At 41.7% G+C, this 15,652-nt stretch overlaps 1 long non-coding RNA gene across 1 annotated transcript in view; it reads left to right on the top strand.

Annotated features, from left to right (window-relative positions):
- Nucleotides 1-13,305, top strand: part of LOC131397311 (uncharacterized) — a 40,095-nt gene extending 26,790 nt beyond the window's left edge. The window contains exons 2-4 of the long non-coding RNA XR_009216742.1: nucleotides 4,852-4,929; nucleotides 6,786-6,943; nucleotides 11,586-13,305. This is a non-coding gene — a long non-coding RNA (uncharacterized LOC131397311). The remainder of the gene's footprint in view (nucleotides 1-4,851; nucleotides 4,930-6,785; nucleotides 6,944-11,585) is intronic.
- The last annotated feature ends 2,347 nt before the right edge of the window (nucleotides 13,306-15,652 follow it).

Raw genomic sequence — 15,652 nt, 5'->3', positions numbered from 1 at the left:
GTACACAAGGGATTAAAGAACACAGTGGAAGGAAGCATACATGTTTTGTAATATTTAAACATTCTTTTGATGGTGGGACATAGCGCACCAACACTCGGATACGAGAAAGACAGTACTCTGCTACTGGGAGCTCCACACCAGAGAAGGATGCCAGGTGGACCACACAGGTTGCACATGGGGAAAAGGTAATGCAATCTGGAGCTCTGGGGGGCCTCATGCATGGCAAACAGGGTGCAGTTAGCTAGCTTTCACAGGCACCCTGTGAATTGGCTCATTTGAATAATTTCATGGACTCTGGAATGTCGGGGTTGTCCCCAGTTTTCTGATACCTGGTCCTGGAGTGATATGTGTGCATGCCTAGTAGCCTAGAATGTGAGAGCCCAATTAGGGAAATGTTTTGGGTGTGGACTTAATCTACTACTCAAGGCGGGCGTGATCACCCTCTAGCCAGGGCCTCAAAAGTGAGTGAAGAGAGAATAAAAGAAAGAGCAAATATATTGCAGGACATCATTGGTGTATGGATGTCCTGTGAGTAGTTAGTGCTCCAAAGCAGCAACAGAGGGTGGGAAGGGGAGCTGGAGCCTTGCAGGGGGGTAACGGGCACAAGGAGACAAAATGGTTTTAGAAGATAAAGTGAGGGGCCGCCCGGTGGCGCAAACGGTTAAGTGCGGGCACTCGGCTGCTGCAGCCCGGGGTTCACCGATTCGGATCCCGGGTGCGCACTGACATACTGCTTGGCAAGCCATGCTGTGGCGGCTTCCCATATAAAGTGGAGGAAGATGGGCACCGATGTTAGCCCAGGGCAAGTCTTCCTTAGCAAAAAAAGAGGAGGATTTGCAGATCTTAGCCCAGGGCAGATCTCCTCCAAAAAAAAAAAGAAGACAAAGTGAGCTGGAGGGGGGCTGGGCTTGAGTAGGCTAAAGGACCCAGAGAAAGGGCAAACATTGGGGCATGAATTGAGGTCAGAGGGAGCTGATGGTACCCACCATTTGAGGTTGGGATTTTGAGGGGGTGGCCAAAAGGACATGAGTATTGGCCTAGTTCATTGAGACGGGGGCAAATACAGGTCAAGGGGGAAGGAGGATGTGGACGTGATAGAAGGTGAGGAGTACTTGTCTGAGCTTCCCAAGACTGAGGAGGATGGAGTTGAAACAGGGATGGAATGAAAAATCTGTGCCTCTGTGGAGGCATAGAAATCAGGTGGTGGTGGGGGGACAGGTGCAGGTTGGAGAGTGATGGTGGTGGATCAAGGAACGGTTAAAGACCTTATTGGGGGTGGAATGGAGGTCATTGTCGATAGAGGTGGAGAGAGAGGCAATATGGAGAATTAGGGGTAGGAGGTGTCGGGGGCACATTGGAGGTCTTCAATTCATTCCTCCATTCAATAATACCCTCATTACCTAGGAAGCACCTCTTGGACTGTTTGTACATTCAGCCCATGATGCAAGTCTTGCTCATTTAAAATGCCTCTGCAAAACACTTAATTTTACATACTGTGGGACCAGAGGGAGAATTTTGAGTGAACAACACCCAACCATTTCTCTCTTTTAATGGAATTCCAGATAGAACGTGTAACACAGTGGGGTCTGACAGGAGAGCTTGTTTACTGGTAATGGGCATTCAGTGTGGGCAAGAGATCTCACCCCTTCAAATACCTATGTCTTAAAGATCTTTTTTAACCGAAGGCTGACTTGATGCAAGTCCCTTTGTTTATTGTAGTATTTCTAAAATGTAACACATACTTTCATTAAAAACAAAACGTAATAAAACAGAATTGAAATAACGTACGTAATGTTTTTCCTTTGTATGAAACTATCCTAAGAGATAAACTCTGGTAACAGTTTTGCTCTTATGAAACACTTAAAAAATATTTTATAATTGCAAAAAATTGACTGGTCTCACAGTGAAGTAGGCAGATCTCCATTCCTTGGTGTCACTACCTTGGGCATAATACATTATATGGTAAAAGGAACTTTGACTATGTGATTACAGTTACTAATCATCAGTTTATGTTGTGGACTGAATTCTTGTGAAATTTCTCCCCCAAATTCATACATTGTAAGTCTAACCCCTAATGTGATGGTTCTAAATGGTGGGGCCTTTGGAGGTAATTATGTTACGTGGTGGAGCCCTCATGAGTGGGACTAGTGCTCTTATAAGAAGCTACAGGAGAAAACTTGCCTTCTCTCTCTCACCACATAAGGATAGGATGAATCAAGGGCCATCAGCAATCCAGGACAAGTTATTTCACCAGACACCACCTCTGCCAGCACCTTGTTCTTGGCTTTCCCCAGCCTCTAAAAAGGTGAAAAATCAATGTTTGTTGTTTAAATCACCCAGTCTGTGATATTCTTGTTATAGCGGACCTAACAGACTAAGACAGGAGATTGTCCTGGATTATCAATGTGGGCTCAATGTAATCACACAGGCTTTAAATAACAGAAGTCAAATAAATAGAACAGAAAGAAGAGAGAGATTCAAAACAGGAGGGGGATTCAATTTGCTAATGTTGGCTTTCAAGATGGAGGGAGCCATGTGGGAATCGTACAAGGAAATGAATTCTGCCAACAACATGAATCAACCTGGAAGCAATTCTCCACCAGGTTCCAGTTAAGAGACTAGGACAGCCAACACCTTGATTTGAGCTTTCAGACCTGTGGGTCTGTGAGAAAACAAATGTGTGTTGTTTTCAGCTGCTAAATTCCTGGAAATCTATTACAGCGGCAATAGAAATCTAAAGTTAGAGAAACACATTTAGTGCAAAATATTTACACAAAAATTGCTCCACAACTGAAACCATTGTGATTTACAGCAGCAACACGTTTCCTAAGTTTTAGGTTTATCCTTCTTTCTATCTAGTTTCAGAGTATATCTGAGATTTTACCTGTAATTGCACAAAAATGAAATTAACATCACTCAATAGGAAAAATCCAGTTTTACTGTCTTCTGTGTAGGGAAAAACCCAGTTCTTCTCTACCGTGTGTTTCTTTCCTGTGAGTCTCCTTTACTTTTACACAGAACACTTCAGTTCTGACACTTTTGGTCACCAAATGTGTGGAGATTGTTCCCCACAACAAGAAATTCTCTGGACATCAGCAAGGTGTCGTGGAATTTAATCCAATTCTAACACTATCTTCCCGAAAATAGTGTCAAATCCCACTGGTTAAGGGCTTAGTCCCAGAAACTGCTCCCACCCCACTTCAGATGCCAATTACATGTGGTAGGTCCAGAAGTTACCCAAAACTTGTGTCTGACTTGGCTACAGATCAAAGGTTCCAGTGACCTCCTCTTTGTGTTCATTTAATTTGCTAGAGTGGCTCACAGAATTCAGGGAAACACTTAGGCTTACCAGTTTATTAATGGCTTTTATGGAGGATACAGATGAAGAGACACGAAGAGGAGGACTGGGACGGTCTCCAGAGTAAGAGCTTCTGTCCCCGTGGAGTTGTGGTGTATCACTGTCCTTGTGTGGATGTGTTCACCAACCTGGAAACTCTCTGAACACCATAATACTGGGATTTTATGAAGGTTTCATCATTTAGGCATGAGCTGTCACTACCTCTGTTTTTAGCTCTTCTCCCTTTTCAAGAAAAAGGGGTGACTGGTCTGAAAATTCTAAGCTTCATGGCTGGGTCTTTCTGGTGACCACCCCTCATCTAGATACCATTCAAGAGCCCACTAAGAGTCACTTTATTAGAACAAAAGACACTCCTAATTTCCCAGGAAATTAGAAGTGTTTCAGGAGCCCTCTATCTGGAACTAGGGTCAAAAACTAAATACTAAAACAAAGGATGCTCCTAATGCTCTTATCACTCAGAATAATACAAGATGTTCAAGAGCCCGCTGTCAGGAACCAGGAGCAAATTCCAATATATATTTTCCATTATCTCTCAATCACACAAACACTCTATTAACATACTCTTTCCTGGTTCAAGTTGGTTGCATAAAAATAGTCATACTGAACTTATATTCTAATCAAACTGCTTCCACAATCAGTGATCCATGAAGGGAATATTTGATCGTTGGCAGACATAGATCTATCTTATTCACTGAAATACCACAAATTATTCCCTGGAGATCATTACTGAATCATCTTTATTGAAACACCCCCTCTATCTACATTTAAAGAGTGAATGCCCTTCGTCACAGACATCACGGAGTGTGGATCAGTGATCATGGTGATATGTGCACATGTGGTATATATTTATGGTCTGAGGTAGGGGATTGCCACAGCATCATGATTGCATTCTCACTGTGGGTGCATATTTACTACTATGGACAGAATAGTTGTGTCCCTCAAATTCATATGTTGAAGCTCTAATGCCCAATATGATGGAATTTGGAGGTGGGGCCTTTGGGAGTTCATTAAGTTTATCTGAAGTCATGAGAGTGGAGCTGGGATTGGGATTAGTGTCCTTAGAAGAGAGTAGCACTGTCTCTCGCTGCCATGTGAAGGGACAGCATGATGGTGGCTGTCTGGAAACCAGGAAGAGAAACCCTCACCAGACATCAAACTTGCTGGCAATTTGATCTTGGATCCCTTAATGTTGGGGTCATTCTACTATGTAACACAATACACCTATCACAATTAAAAAATCAACACTAGACAGTCCATTTAATAGAAGGTCCATGTACAGATACCTTCAGTGATACAACGATATCTTCATAAATCTAGGATCCAGGCATGGTCCAGGGATTGCATTTGGTTGTCTGGACTCTTTAGTTTCTTTACCCTGTATCAGTTGCCACTCGTTTGTCTTCAGTGATACTGACAATTTTGATGAATGCACACCCATTGTTTGCAGAGTATTCTTCAGTGTGGATTTCTCTCTTTTTGTCGCTTGTCCTTAGAATCAGGTACAACCTTTGAGAAGAACTTCTACACAGATGATGGTGAGACCTTCTTAGCTCATGACCTCAGAGACACAGGTTAGGAGTATTTTCTATTATTGGTGGGAGGCTAGGACAGGCGCCCGGCATGGGTGGCCAGTGACAGGTTCCCTCCTCTGGGCACCCTGGGTGACCTCGGGAACCCAGGGCAGAGGCAGGGACTCGACCGGCACCTTGCGGGCCACGAGGGGATCTACCTACCAAGCTAGGGGGAGCTTACCCATGGAAATTCAAGAAAGAGTTTGGAATGAGGGTCCGGACCCAAGTAGTGTGGTGCAACCCGGTCAGCGGACTCAGCAGGGGGTGGGAGAGCTGGAGGATCGAGGAACAGCTGCGTCACTCAAGGTCAACTCCAGGCCGGAGGACCGAGGAGCAGTTGCATCACTCAAGGTCAACTCCAGGAGTCTGCCTCCCAGAGCCTTGGTGTGCTTGGGATTTTATTGAGTACAGAAGCTTTCGGGGAGAGAGGGGGAGGAAGGAGTAGGGGAGGAGTCCATGCAGCCGTGTGAAGTCTTCTTCTACGGTCAGCTAGGTGTTCAGTCTTCGTCTGCAGTCAGCTAGGTGTTAAGTCTTCTTTTGGGGTCAGCTAGATGTTTAGTCTTCATCTGTGGTCAGCTAGGCATTAAGTCTTCTTTGCTCTAATATGCGCTCTAGCAAAGCAAGCAATATCATGCCCACAAAGTCAGGTCTCTCAGGGTCCTAAAGGGCAAGGAGAATGTCCAAGACCTCTCTAACTTGATCCCGGAGCTCCGGTTCCATAGCCAGTAGTCCTTGGTTCTTGCGCCATCCATTCATGATGCCTTTACAGCCAGGGGCAGGGATGGCACATTCAGGCATCTGTACACAGGCTTCAAGTCCCTGTCTCCTCCTTTTAGTGGCTGGAACTTAGGACTTGGGATGTCTACATGGAAGTTTTGTCCTGAAAGCCATGTGCTATTCTCCTGGCCATGTGCCCGTCTCCCAGGCAACACTGGGGCTTGGTCCCAGGCAGCTGCCTGCTGTGCTGCCCACATAAACAAATGCTGCAACACAGAATCCCTCCTAACAGCGCCTATTCTATTACAGATTCCGTCTCCTCAAATCCACACCTGTGCCCAAAGATCTCATGGCAGATTCTGTCCCCTCCCAGCCTAGAAACAGCAGCAGCAACCTGTTCCCTCCACCAATCTGGACCCCTTAACCACTTGCCCAGAATCTTGAAGCTACCTAAGTCCAGATTTTAGCCTTACCTGAACCAGGATCCATAGCACAAACCTGTCCTCCTGCTAACATGTGCTATCCCCTGGATGAATTGAGGTTCTCCCTAAATTCTGCCTAGTTCTTCCAGCCAAATCCTCATGCATGTACACACACAGAGTATCTGGGGCATGACCTAATATACCTGAATGCAAGGCCTCCTAAAATCTAGATGTCCTCGTGGGCAGCAACAGGGTCTTGGGACTTGACTTTGAATAGAAACGAATAAGCTAAGGCACCAGCAGTACTTATTCCAAAATGGTCCCCCACAGATGACACTAGGACTCCCACCTCACGTGGGCGATCTGACGTGTAACTGTGAACACAGATCTCAGTTGCACACAGAATCTGCACCTGGTACACAGTACTCTACCTCTTTGGGGTCTGGAGGCTCTAAAAGAACATCATCATCCCCTATTTCTTCAAAAGTATCAGCCAAATTGTGCAATCCACAGCTCTAACCCTGTCTCTAACCCTGTCCTGAGGCCTGTAACTGCTGCAGAGAAAGTAAGAGACCACCTTATCTGCAACCAAATGTGCATGTGTACAAAGACACCCATGTCCCAACCCGCCTGTTCTGATGCCTCTCCCATCTGGCCAGCATCACTAAATGCTCATGCTTGTGCAGAGGTCACCTATGAATGCCGCATTTCTCCTAGAATCTGTCCCTGCCACTGCAAAGCCTGCATCTTGTTTGGGGCCCTCAGAGCTTCGATGGAGCAGCCTTCTCACTCTCCACGGGAATCACTCATCCAGGTTCCATTCCTTCACCACCATATGCTAAACACTGGAACCGGTATTTCTGGTGAGATGTCAGGTGTGCTGTGCTTGCTTTCTCTGGCTTAGTGCTACTGAAAGAGGGTCGGGGTGCTATTGAGGCAGGGTTCTGGGGAAAGAAGCATCAGCACCACCAGGGATTGTGTGAAAAATGCATATTCATGGGCCCCACCTCAGAAGGAAGGCTGTTGGGTATTTGGGATTGTACAGAATGGGATGATAGAACTTACTGGCTGTAAACATGTGTTATTCCTCAAGTAAAGGGAAGTATGTCCTTGAAGGTGATTTAGAGAACAGCAGGGCTGCCTCTGCGACCTGGGCTAGGCTTTGGGTACAGGGTCTTGCTCAGGATGTTGGGGGCATCACTGATGCTCCAATGGGCCCAGAAGGCAGGGCTGCCACCCTTGTGGGCCTAGCGGACAAACATCCAGACAAAGAGGTTTCCTGTACAGCAAAAAAATCTGTTCTTGACCCAAAGGTAAAACTACCCCTATGTTCCACTGTTCCTTTTTTTTTACACAGATATCTATGACCTGCAATTCAGAATAAAAGCTGCCAATGCTGCTTACTAGAAGACACGTACATACATTGGAAAGCCACAGAGTATTGTCTTCCAACAATATCCAACACTCATTTCCTAACTGTATTCACTCTGCCTGATATTCCCGCAAGTACAACACTTGATCAACCACTCTGAATCATTTCATTCAGAGGCTAGACCCAAATTCATTCAATTTGCCCCAAGTAGAATTTGATTAAAACTACACTCATCAGGATATTAGTCCTCAAAATGATGCAAAGCTGCTGTATTCACCAAGACTATTCCCACATATGTCTCATATTCAACTAGCTAATGCAATGCCAATACCCATAGGTTCTTCCTTAGAAAGACATGTAGCATCTCCTTAGATTCTATATTGACTTTTCCAGTGTGTGAGTGAATAAACAACTGAACGTTGCACAAAAACATACGATTTATATTTTATGATGATATTAGTAAATTTTGTATTCCTTATCCACACAAAGCAGAGCTTGGATACAGTTGAGTCACGGCTCATGAGCAGAAAGGGGCTGACAGCAGGAAAACACTCAGAAATTAGGGGAGCAATGTTCACCAACCACCAACTAGGATTATAAATTATAAACCAAAACAATTCCTCATATACCTCAATAGGTGAAAACTTCTTTTTATTATCTTCATTAGTTTCCCACTTCTGATTGATAAACCTTTGATAGAAAGCATTGATGGTCAAGTTATTGTCCCTCAGTGCCAGGGTGGTTGCTTCCTGCCTGGGTCCGTCCTGTCTCCTGGAGGTTGGCTTTTATTTTATTGATTTGCCCAGTTATGCACATGGGGGAGCATATGCAGCTCACTAGCTGAGCTTAGTAAGTAGACATAGAGGTATATGCTGATAGGGGAAAAATTCCTTAGGTCAATAATTTTGGATTGTCACACAAACATTGTTCATGTGCTTAAACAAGGTTTTCTAATCATCACTTATAACAGTAAACAACTCTAGAGTAGGTGTAGTAGTAATGATAATGAATTGTTTAGTTCAGAAGAATAAGTCTTAAGCATAATCCTTCTCAGGAAAAGAGACTCATTCAGAGTTATAAGAATGATCGACCATCTCAAGCTGTTGAGTAATCATTACTCTATCTTGCATATCAGTCTTATAATATTGAGTAAAGAAAACTTTAATTAGCTTGAATACTATGACTAATACAAGAATTCCAAGAAGTAACAAAAATAAGAATTGTAATCTGGATCAATGAAGGGAACTAATATTTGAAGGGACCCAACTAAACAAATCGAGACTTGGTGAGGGATCACCTCGGGCATTCACTTGTTTTTTCATGTGTTTAACAGAGATGACACATTGGAAGATTCATCAGCTATAAAAACAACATTCATTTTGAATTATAGCACAACTACCACCTTGGGATGCAGTTAGAATATCTAAGGCCATTCTATTTTGAAGGACAGGCTTTCTCCTTAAAGACAACTCAGTATTCAATAAGCTATACCTGTTTGGCTATCGTTAAAGACCTGTTGACTAAATTTATTCAGGACTTCTATATGCAACATGACATCTTCTAATCCTATGGAGGGAACAAATATAGTCGTCAGGTGGTCATACCAGTGGAGCACTGAATGAGACCATCCTGCTTTAAGGAGAGAAAGATTAGCAACAGTTGTTACATTAGGATGAATTCTTCCCTGTATCCAAGGGAAACCCTGGGAGCAGTGTCCAGCCATGGAAGTGGTAGCCAAGGCCAAAGATCTGTTCCACGTAACCACTGAGTTCCATTAGGTGCCACCTAACAAATGCTTGGCCTTCAAGACCAGTCTGTTTCAAGCCAATCACTTTCTTTAAGAATGATGGTATTTTGACATGATTCTTCCAGTATCCATCCCATGTTTTCAAGAACAGTCAGGTAAGTTTTGTTTGGAACATATATTCTGTTCCAAGCATGAAGCTACTGATATAGTTAAGGACTCACAACTAGGAGTGAGCCAAACAAATCCAACCTAGGTTTGTGTGAAACCTCTCATAGTTCTTGCTGTAGAATCCAAATTCTTTTGTTTAGTGGCAAATTGTTGAGATAATTGAATAAGTTGAGCAACAGAAAAGGAATAACCATGTCCTATGCCATTAATAATATTGGCCAGGTTTCAGGATCATAGTTAGTACATCACATGAACTGTAAACATTGGAGCTAGACTTGTCTGTCATAATTAATTGTTTTAGAGCTTTCCAGTCTGTGCCTTAAAAGGGAAAACCCCACAAAGATATCCCAGATGTACTAGAAAGGGGAAGGTGGCCAACATAGTCAATAACTGGACTGATTATTATGTGAAGCAAAGGAATGAGCCTTTGTAAGAAGATATTGCCAGTAGAAGTCCATTCAAATGTGGGCTGAATAAACAACTATAGTATCAAAAAAACCTTAAATGACATTCTGTTAGTTAAATAAAAAATTTTGTACTTAAGCTGTGATCTGTTCTAGTTTAGAGGGGTAGAAAGATAGCATTAGGCTTACAGAACTAGTAATTAAAGGTACCAATAAGGCAAATTAAAACACAAGAAAGGTGACTAGTGTCATGTAAAAGTATGAAAATTGCTAATATAGTCAAGAATATGATTACTAACACAATTATAAATGGTTTATAGCTTAAGCATTACCAGAGTTTAAAGGGGAGATAGAAGGTTGGCAATACAGGCCTGGTCTGGGAACTTGGGACAGCTGTCTACAACAGCTGTCAGCTTCTTCTCATCCTGGTTTGGTAGTACTTGTCTTAGTCAGTTGAAGCTGGGTGTCAGTAGCAGGAGTTGAAATCCACTCACAAGGAAGGGTCTTATTTAAAGAAGAAATGTGAATTAATGAGTTTATGCCTCTTAATTTTGCAGTGCATGGATTGGTTAAAAGTACCCGGTATGGTTCTTTCCAACAAGGTTGCCAAGAGTCTTTAATTTGGTGTGTCTTTGAATAAACAAAATCTCCAGGTTGTAGTCAGTGATCCTTTAGGTCTTCATTTCATTGGAGCTCACTGTGAAAATAATCTGCTACCAATTTTTCATTTCTTTTTAGTGTCTGAATAAGACCTTGACAGTAATGAAATATATCTCCTTTGAGCAAATTGGTTCATACATTCTTTCGTCTAATTGCATAGGCTGTCCTGTTAATATTTTGAAAGGTGACAACTGATGTTTACCAAAGTGTATAGACCTAAGATTGAGGAGCACTAGTGCAAGAGCTTTTGGCCATGAGAGATTAAATGCTTCTGAAAGTTTTGTCAATTGAGTATTGACTGTGCCATTAGTTCTTTCTACCAATCCTGAGGATTCGGGATGATAAACACACTGAGAGTGTTTCATTATTGGCCAAATGTCACAAATGGTTTACTTATTTGTTGGGTGAAATGAGTTCCCCATCACTGTGTAACTCCATAGAATTCCCCAAACTAGAATTATTTTCCATAGTTACAATTAATCTGTTGTTAAAACTGTTGCTCTTTTTCAAGGGAAACCCTCAACCCAAGGTGAAAACACACAAATCATACTAACATATATTTATTTCCTTAAGATTGTGACATTTGAACAAAGTCCAATTGTCATACATCAAAGGGCCCCTTAGAAAGGGGAAAGTGGCCTTGTGACCCATGAAGTGGTTTTCTGGGATTATATTAGGACATATAGCACAATGAGCATAGGCTTTATGAGCCACTGTGTGAGAAAGTTTCCAACAATATTGTTTCCCCCACAAAATCATCTTTTCGGGTGCTCGGTAAGTTAATTGATGTATGTGCTGGAGCAGTGGCAATCGTGGCCAATAGGCACTATTGGCTTTTTATTGGGCCTAAGCCACATTTGTGTGGTAGGGGCAAAAATTCTCTCTTTTTGTTGCCGTATTTGTTTCTCCTCTTCTGTGGCAATTTCTTGAGCCTGTAGAAGGAACTCTTTCACTGGGTTACCAGGGTTAACAGAGAGCAGTGGGCATTTTGGAGGCTGAGCAGGGTAGGTTTTTAATGCTGTCTTCTAAGCAGCTACATAAGCAGGTTTCTTTCAGGTTCCAAAGTGTCAGATTTGGAATGGCCTGGTATTGTAATAACTGCCACTTGTTTTGGTAGTGGCATCACATTTAATAATTCTGCAACCTGTTTTTCATTTTCATTATAGGTTGCCCTGAAGACGTTAAAAACCCCTGATGTTTTCATAGCATTCCAAAATCAGATGGCACTCCAAAAGCATAATGGCTGTCAGTATAAATATACGCAACCCAGAGTTTAACAATTGACAAGCTCAAGGTAATGCAATTAGTTCAGCTTGCTGTGCTGACTTTATTTCTGTTAAGTAAGAGCTCTCACTGATGTCCAGGACGTTACTGCATTTCCAGCCCAGGAATGTCTTTGTCTATTCTTTAAGACCCATTTGTAAACCAAATTAGGTCATAATTATCATGTGAAGTTTCTTGTAGATCATTCCTAGGAGGAAGAAGGTAATCTGTTAATAAAATGCAGTCGTGGTCATTTTCCTCCTTCGGTGCTGGAAGCGAAGAGCAGGATTAAGATTATTATATCAGGCTAAGGTAATATTAGCTGTAGAAAGCAACAGAACTTCATAAGGGGTTAATTGGCTTACAGAGTAATGCTGAGTGTGACGAGAATTTAGAAGAGATTCAACTGACTAGCATATAAATAGTTAAAGGAGACCCCATCATCATTTCTTCAGTGACCTTGCATGAGAGGGCTGTTGCTGAAATAGCTCTTGTACAAGACGCAAATCCTTTTGCTGCTAAATCTAATTGCTGACTATACTATCAGGTCAATGTTGATTACCATGTTTTTGAGTAAAACACCTAAAGTATTTCTTTTATCTTCCTTCAAAAAGAGAAAAACTGGCAAGCTGTAATTAGGGTGTCCTAAAGCTGGTGCCTGAGCCAAGATAGACTTTAAGGTATTTACTGCTTTCTCTCCTTTTGGCACCATTCAATCAGGTCAGGCTGGTTGGACTCAAGTAATGCATATATAGGTTGAGCAATAAGTGAAAAGTTAGGCACCCAGTTCCAGCAATATCTAGTTAATCCTAGAAATCTCCTCAATTGTTTTTTGTTTTCAGGAGAGAAAAAGTCAAAATTTCTCTAATCCTTTCAGAATCTGTTAACAGTCTATGTTTAGATTTTAGATGCACTAGATATTTTACAATAGGCAAAAAAATTGGAGTTTACCTTTGAATACTTTATGTCCCTCAGATGCCAGTTGTTGCTGCAGATGGATTGTGTCCTTTTGAGAGACTAGTACTGTTTTTGATCATAAGAGTAATCATCTACACATTGAAATAAGGTAGAGTTGCTAGAGGAATCTACAATAGCTAAATCAGCCTTGAGTACCTGAGAAAAGTACAAGTATCTTCCTACATAAAGTCAAAGGGATATTGACTGCCTCTTTCTACTGGAATGCTAAAGAAGGTACTGCATAAATCAATTACTGAAAAATAGCAGCTGTTGGAATTGCTGTGAGCAGAGTGTGTGGATTTGGCAACACAGAATGTTGAGGAATCACAATCTTATTTGTAGCCTCACATCTTGAACAAACATCCAGCTTTTTCCACTTGGTGTTCTTGTTTGTTGATAGGTGTATTACAAGGACTGGTACAAGGAATTATAAGTCCCTTCTCAAGAAAGTTATGAACAAGAGGTCTTACTGCATTTAATGCCTCTGGTTGAAGTAGATATTGCCAAATATTGGGTAGAGGCATAGAGTTGTCAACAGTCACTTCAATAGGAGTAGACTGTATAATGTTTCCAATATCTGAAGAAGATGATGACCACGGTTCTTTAGGCACATGCAATAAGAGGTCATCAAATTTTTCTTGGTCTATTTGAATCATGGATTATATAATCATCAATTTTCCAGTAATTAAAATTTGGTCAGCATCCAAAATTTCTAAATCTAGAAGCATTTCACCCTTTTGCAAATGTATTGTGAGCGTTGTATGCTTCTAGGAGGTCTCATCCAATCAAATGAATTGGAGCACACTCTACCAGCAGAAACACGTGTTTCCCTGTGATGGTTCCTAATTAAAATGTTATTGGCTCTGATTTAAAGACTTGCATTGGTAATTGAGTAATTCAGTAATACCAATTCTGAATTGGTAATTCAGAAACTCCTGCGATTTGAATTGATCATTTACTCTGAGCGAGAGGGCAATGAACAAGACTAAGAACAGATGATGTAGCCTGGGTATCAACAAGGGTCTTTGAATTTTCCCCTCTGATAGTTCTTTCAATTTCCCTTAAGGTATTAGTGAGGAGGAGGGGAAACGCCCTTTTATAATTCTTGAAGCGTCCCTCATTTTTTAAACTTTGCCATGTTCTAAATTCCATTTAAGCCTGCAGCAATCTCATGTCACTGCACACTGAAATGGCCAGGATTTTCTAATAGAAACAAGTGTCGTCATTTTGCTTCTGGTCAGGGTTTGCAAAAGATGTCTTAATCAGGCCACTAAGCTGTTGTAGTCTTACACTCATAACCTTAGTGGCTCTCTTTTTCTTTCTTTTCTACAGTTTTAGAGAGTTTATCTGCAATAGTGACAAGTGCACTAGTGTGTAATCCAATTCATATCTTTTGATTAGGCTGGCTAATTCTTCAACTAATCCTTCCAGAACGATGGAATTTAAAATTAGATCATTAACAAGATGCAGAAAATTCTTAAGCGCCATCCTAGAGTATTGTTTGATAGCTTTTTCAAATCTTTCAAAAAAATCAAAAATAGTTTCTCCGGGTATCTCTTTACATTGTTGGCCCAATCTATTTTCTCAGGTAAATCCTGGGAATGGCTTGGTACAAGTTGAGAGCAATTTCCTTGCACTTTTGAAAGTCAGCAACCTCATGTTAACGAAAATCTTCTATGGGTGCTTTCCAATTTGCCTCCTTAGCCAATCCTTACCTTTACTTTTGGAGACTAGCAAATGCACAAATTGATATAAATCTGAGTTCCTTGTTCACATATTTTAACAGTTAGGTCAAATTCCCAAGCAAACTTAAAGGACCTTGTAAAGGCCTGGGTAGTCCTTATTTAAATTCTCTAGTTCAGTTCTAGGTCAGGGAGTATACACAAGTGCAGGCTCACTTCTCCCAATAGGTCTTTCCTTATAGCGAGGTGCAATGACCTCAGGATTTTCCGTATTTGTTTCCTGAGATTTACTTTCAGTATTAGTTCCCTGGCATTTGCTTATTGTTTCCTTTAGGAGAAGAGGTGAAGGAGGAGGCAAAGTAGACAAGTCAGGGCATGAGAAATCAGAAAAGAGAGGATACAAAGTTTCCAATGAAGGAGGTGGGGGTGACGGTGCTGAATGAAAAGTAAGAGGTGGAGGGGGAAATGCTGAGCTCTGAGGTGCTGAAAGCAGCAGCAGAGGTGGTGGAGGAGGTGAAGGAGGTGGGACAGCCTCTGAATTTTTCTCTTTCTCTAATTGAGCCACAGTCTCTACCAATTTTTGATTAATTTCCTGTAAATATGTCATTTTATTGTTACCACAATTTGAAGCTTCTAAATACCAATTATAATGTGCTTCCCATTCTATTTGTTTAGTTTTATAGCTTGCTCTTTCCAATTGAGTATGCAGGTAAACTAACTTTGAATTAGTTTGAATTTCCCCATTTGGGCCATTTAAGACTCAATTCAGCTTTAGTTAAACCTTCCCATTTTGTTAAGTACTTGTGAGTATTGATCCATTCATATTGTACATGAAGCCAAGGGAGTTCCATTGGGTGGCTCTCTGTTCAGGAGTTGGCTGGCTTTAGAAGCAGTTTCCCATTTTCTTTTAGTTTCATTTTATTGTGAAGTCTGAACCGTTTCTAAGGACAGCGTAGTGTGTCAGAAGTGTACTGCTTGTGAGTGCCACTTCCTGAAAGGCTCTGAACATTCTCTTATGTGACTGGGTTTCTCCTGCTGGTAATATTAACCTACCATGGGGGCTCAGAGTGCTGGATGACCAATCCTTATGTGTATGTCTCCAGAAGGGCCTTTAATTATTTAAAGTGAATGATCATGTTGGAATTCCCTGTGGGGCCACTGCATGTCAGGAGGGTCAATCTCAGACAACTCCATTAGGTTCTCAATCACCTGACAATGCCTTATGGCTGGAAGGAGCTGGTGTTACTTCTCTTCAGAGCTGAAGGAATTCAGTCTCTCATTTTACTATCCAGCAGCTTGTTCAGAATTTATAAGCACAATTTCTTTCTAAT

The sequence above is a fragment of the Diceros bicornis genome, chromosome 34 (genome assembly GCF_020826845.1).
Source record: "Diceros bicornis minor isolate mBicDic1 chromosome 34, mDicBic1.mat.cur, whole genome shotgun sequence".
NCBI classification, from domain to species: Eukaryota; Metazoa; Chordata; class Mammalia; order Perissodactyla; family Rhinocerotidae; genus Diceros; species Diceros bicornis.
Note: the sequence above shows the minus strand (reverse complement) of the source record. Positions and strands in the feature narration are given on the sequence as shown.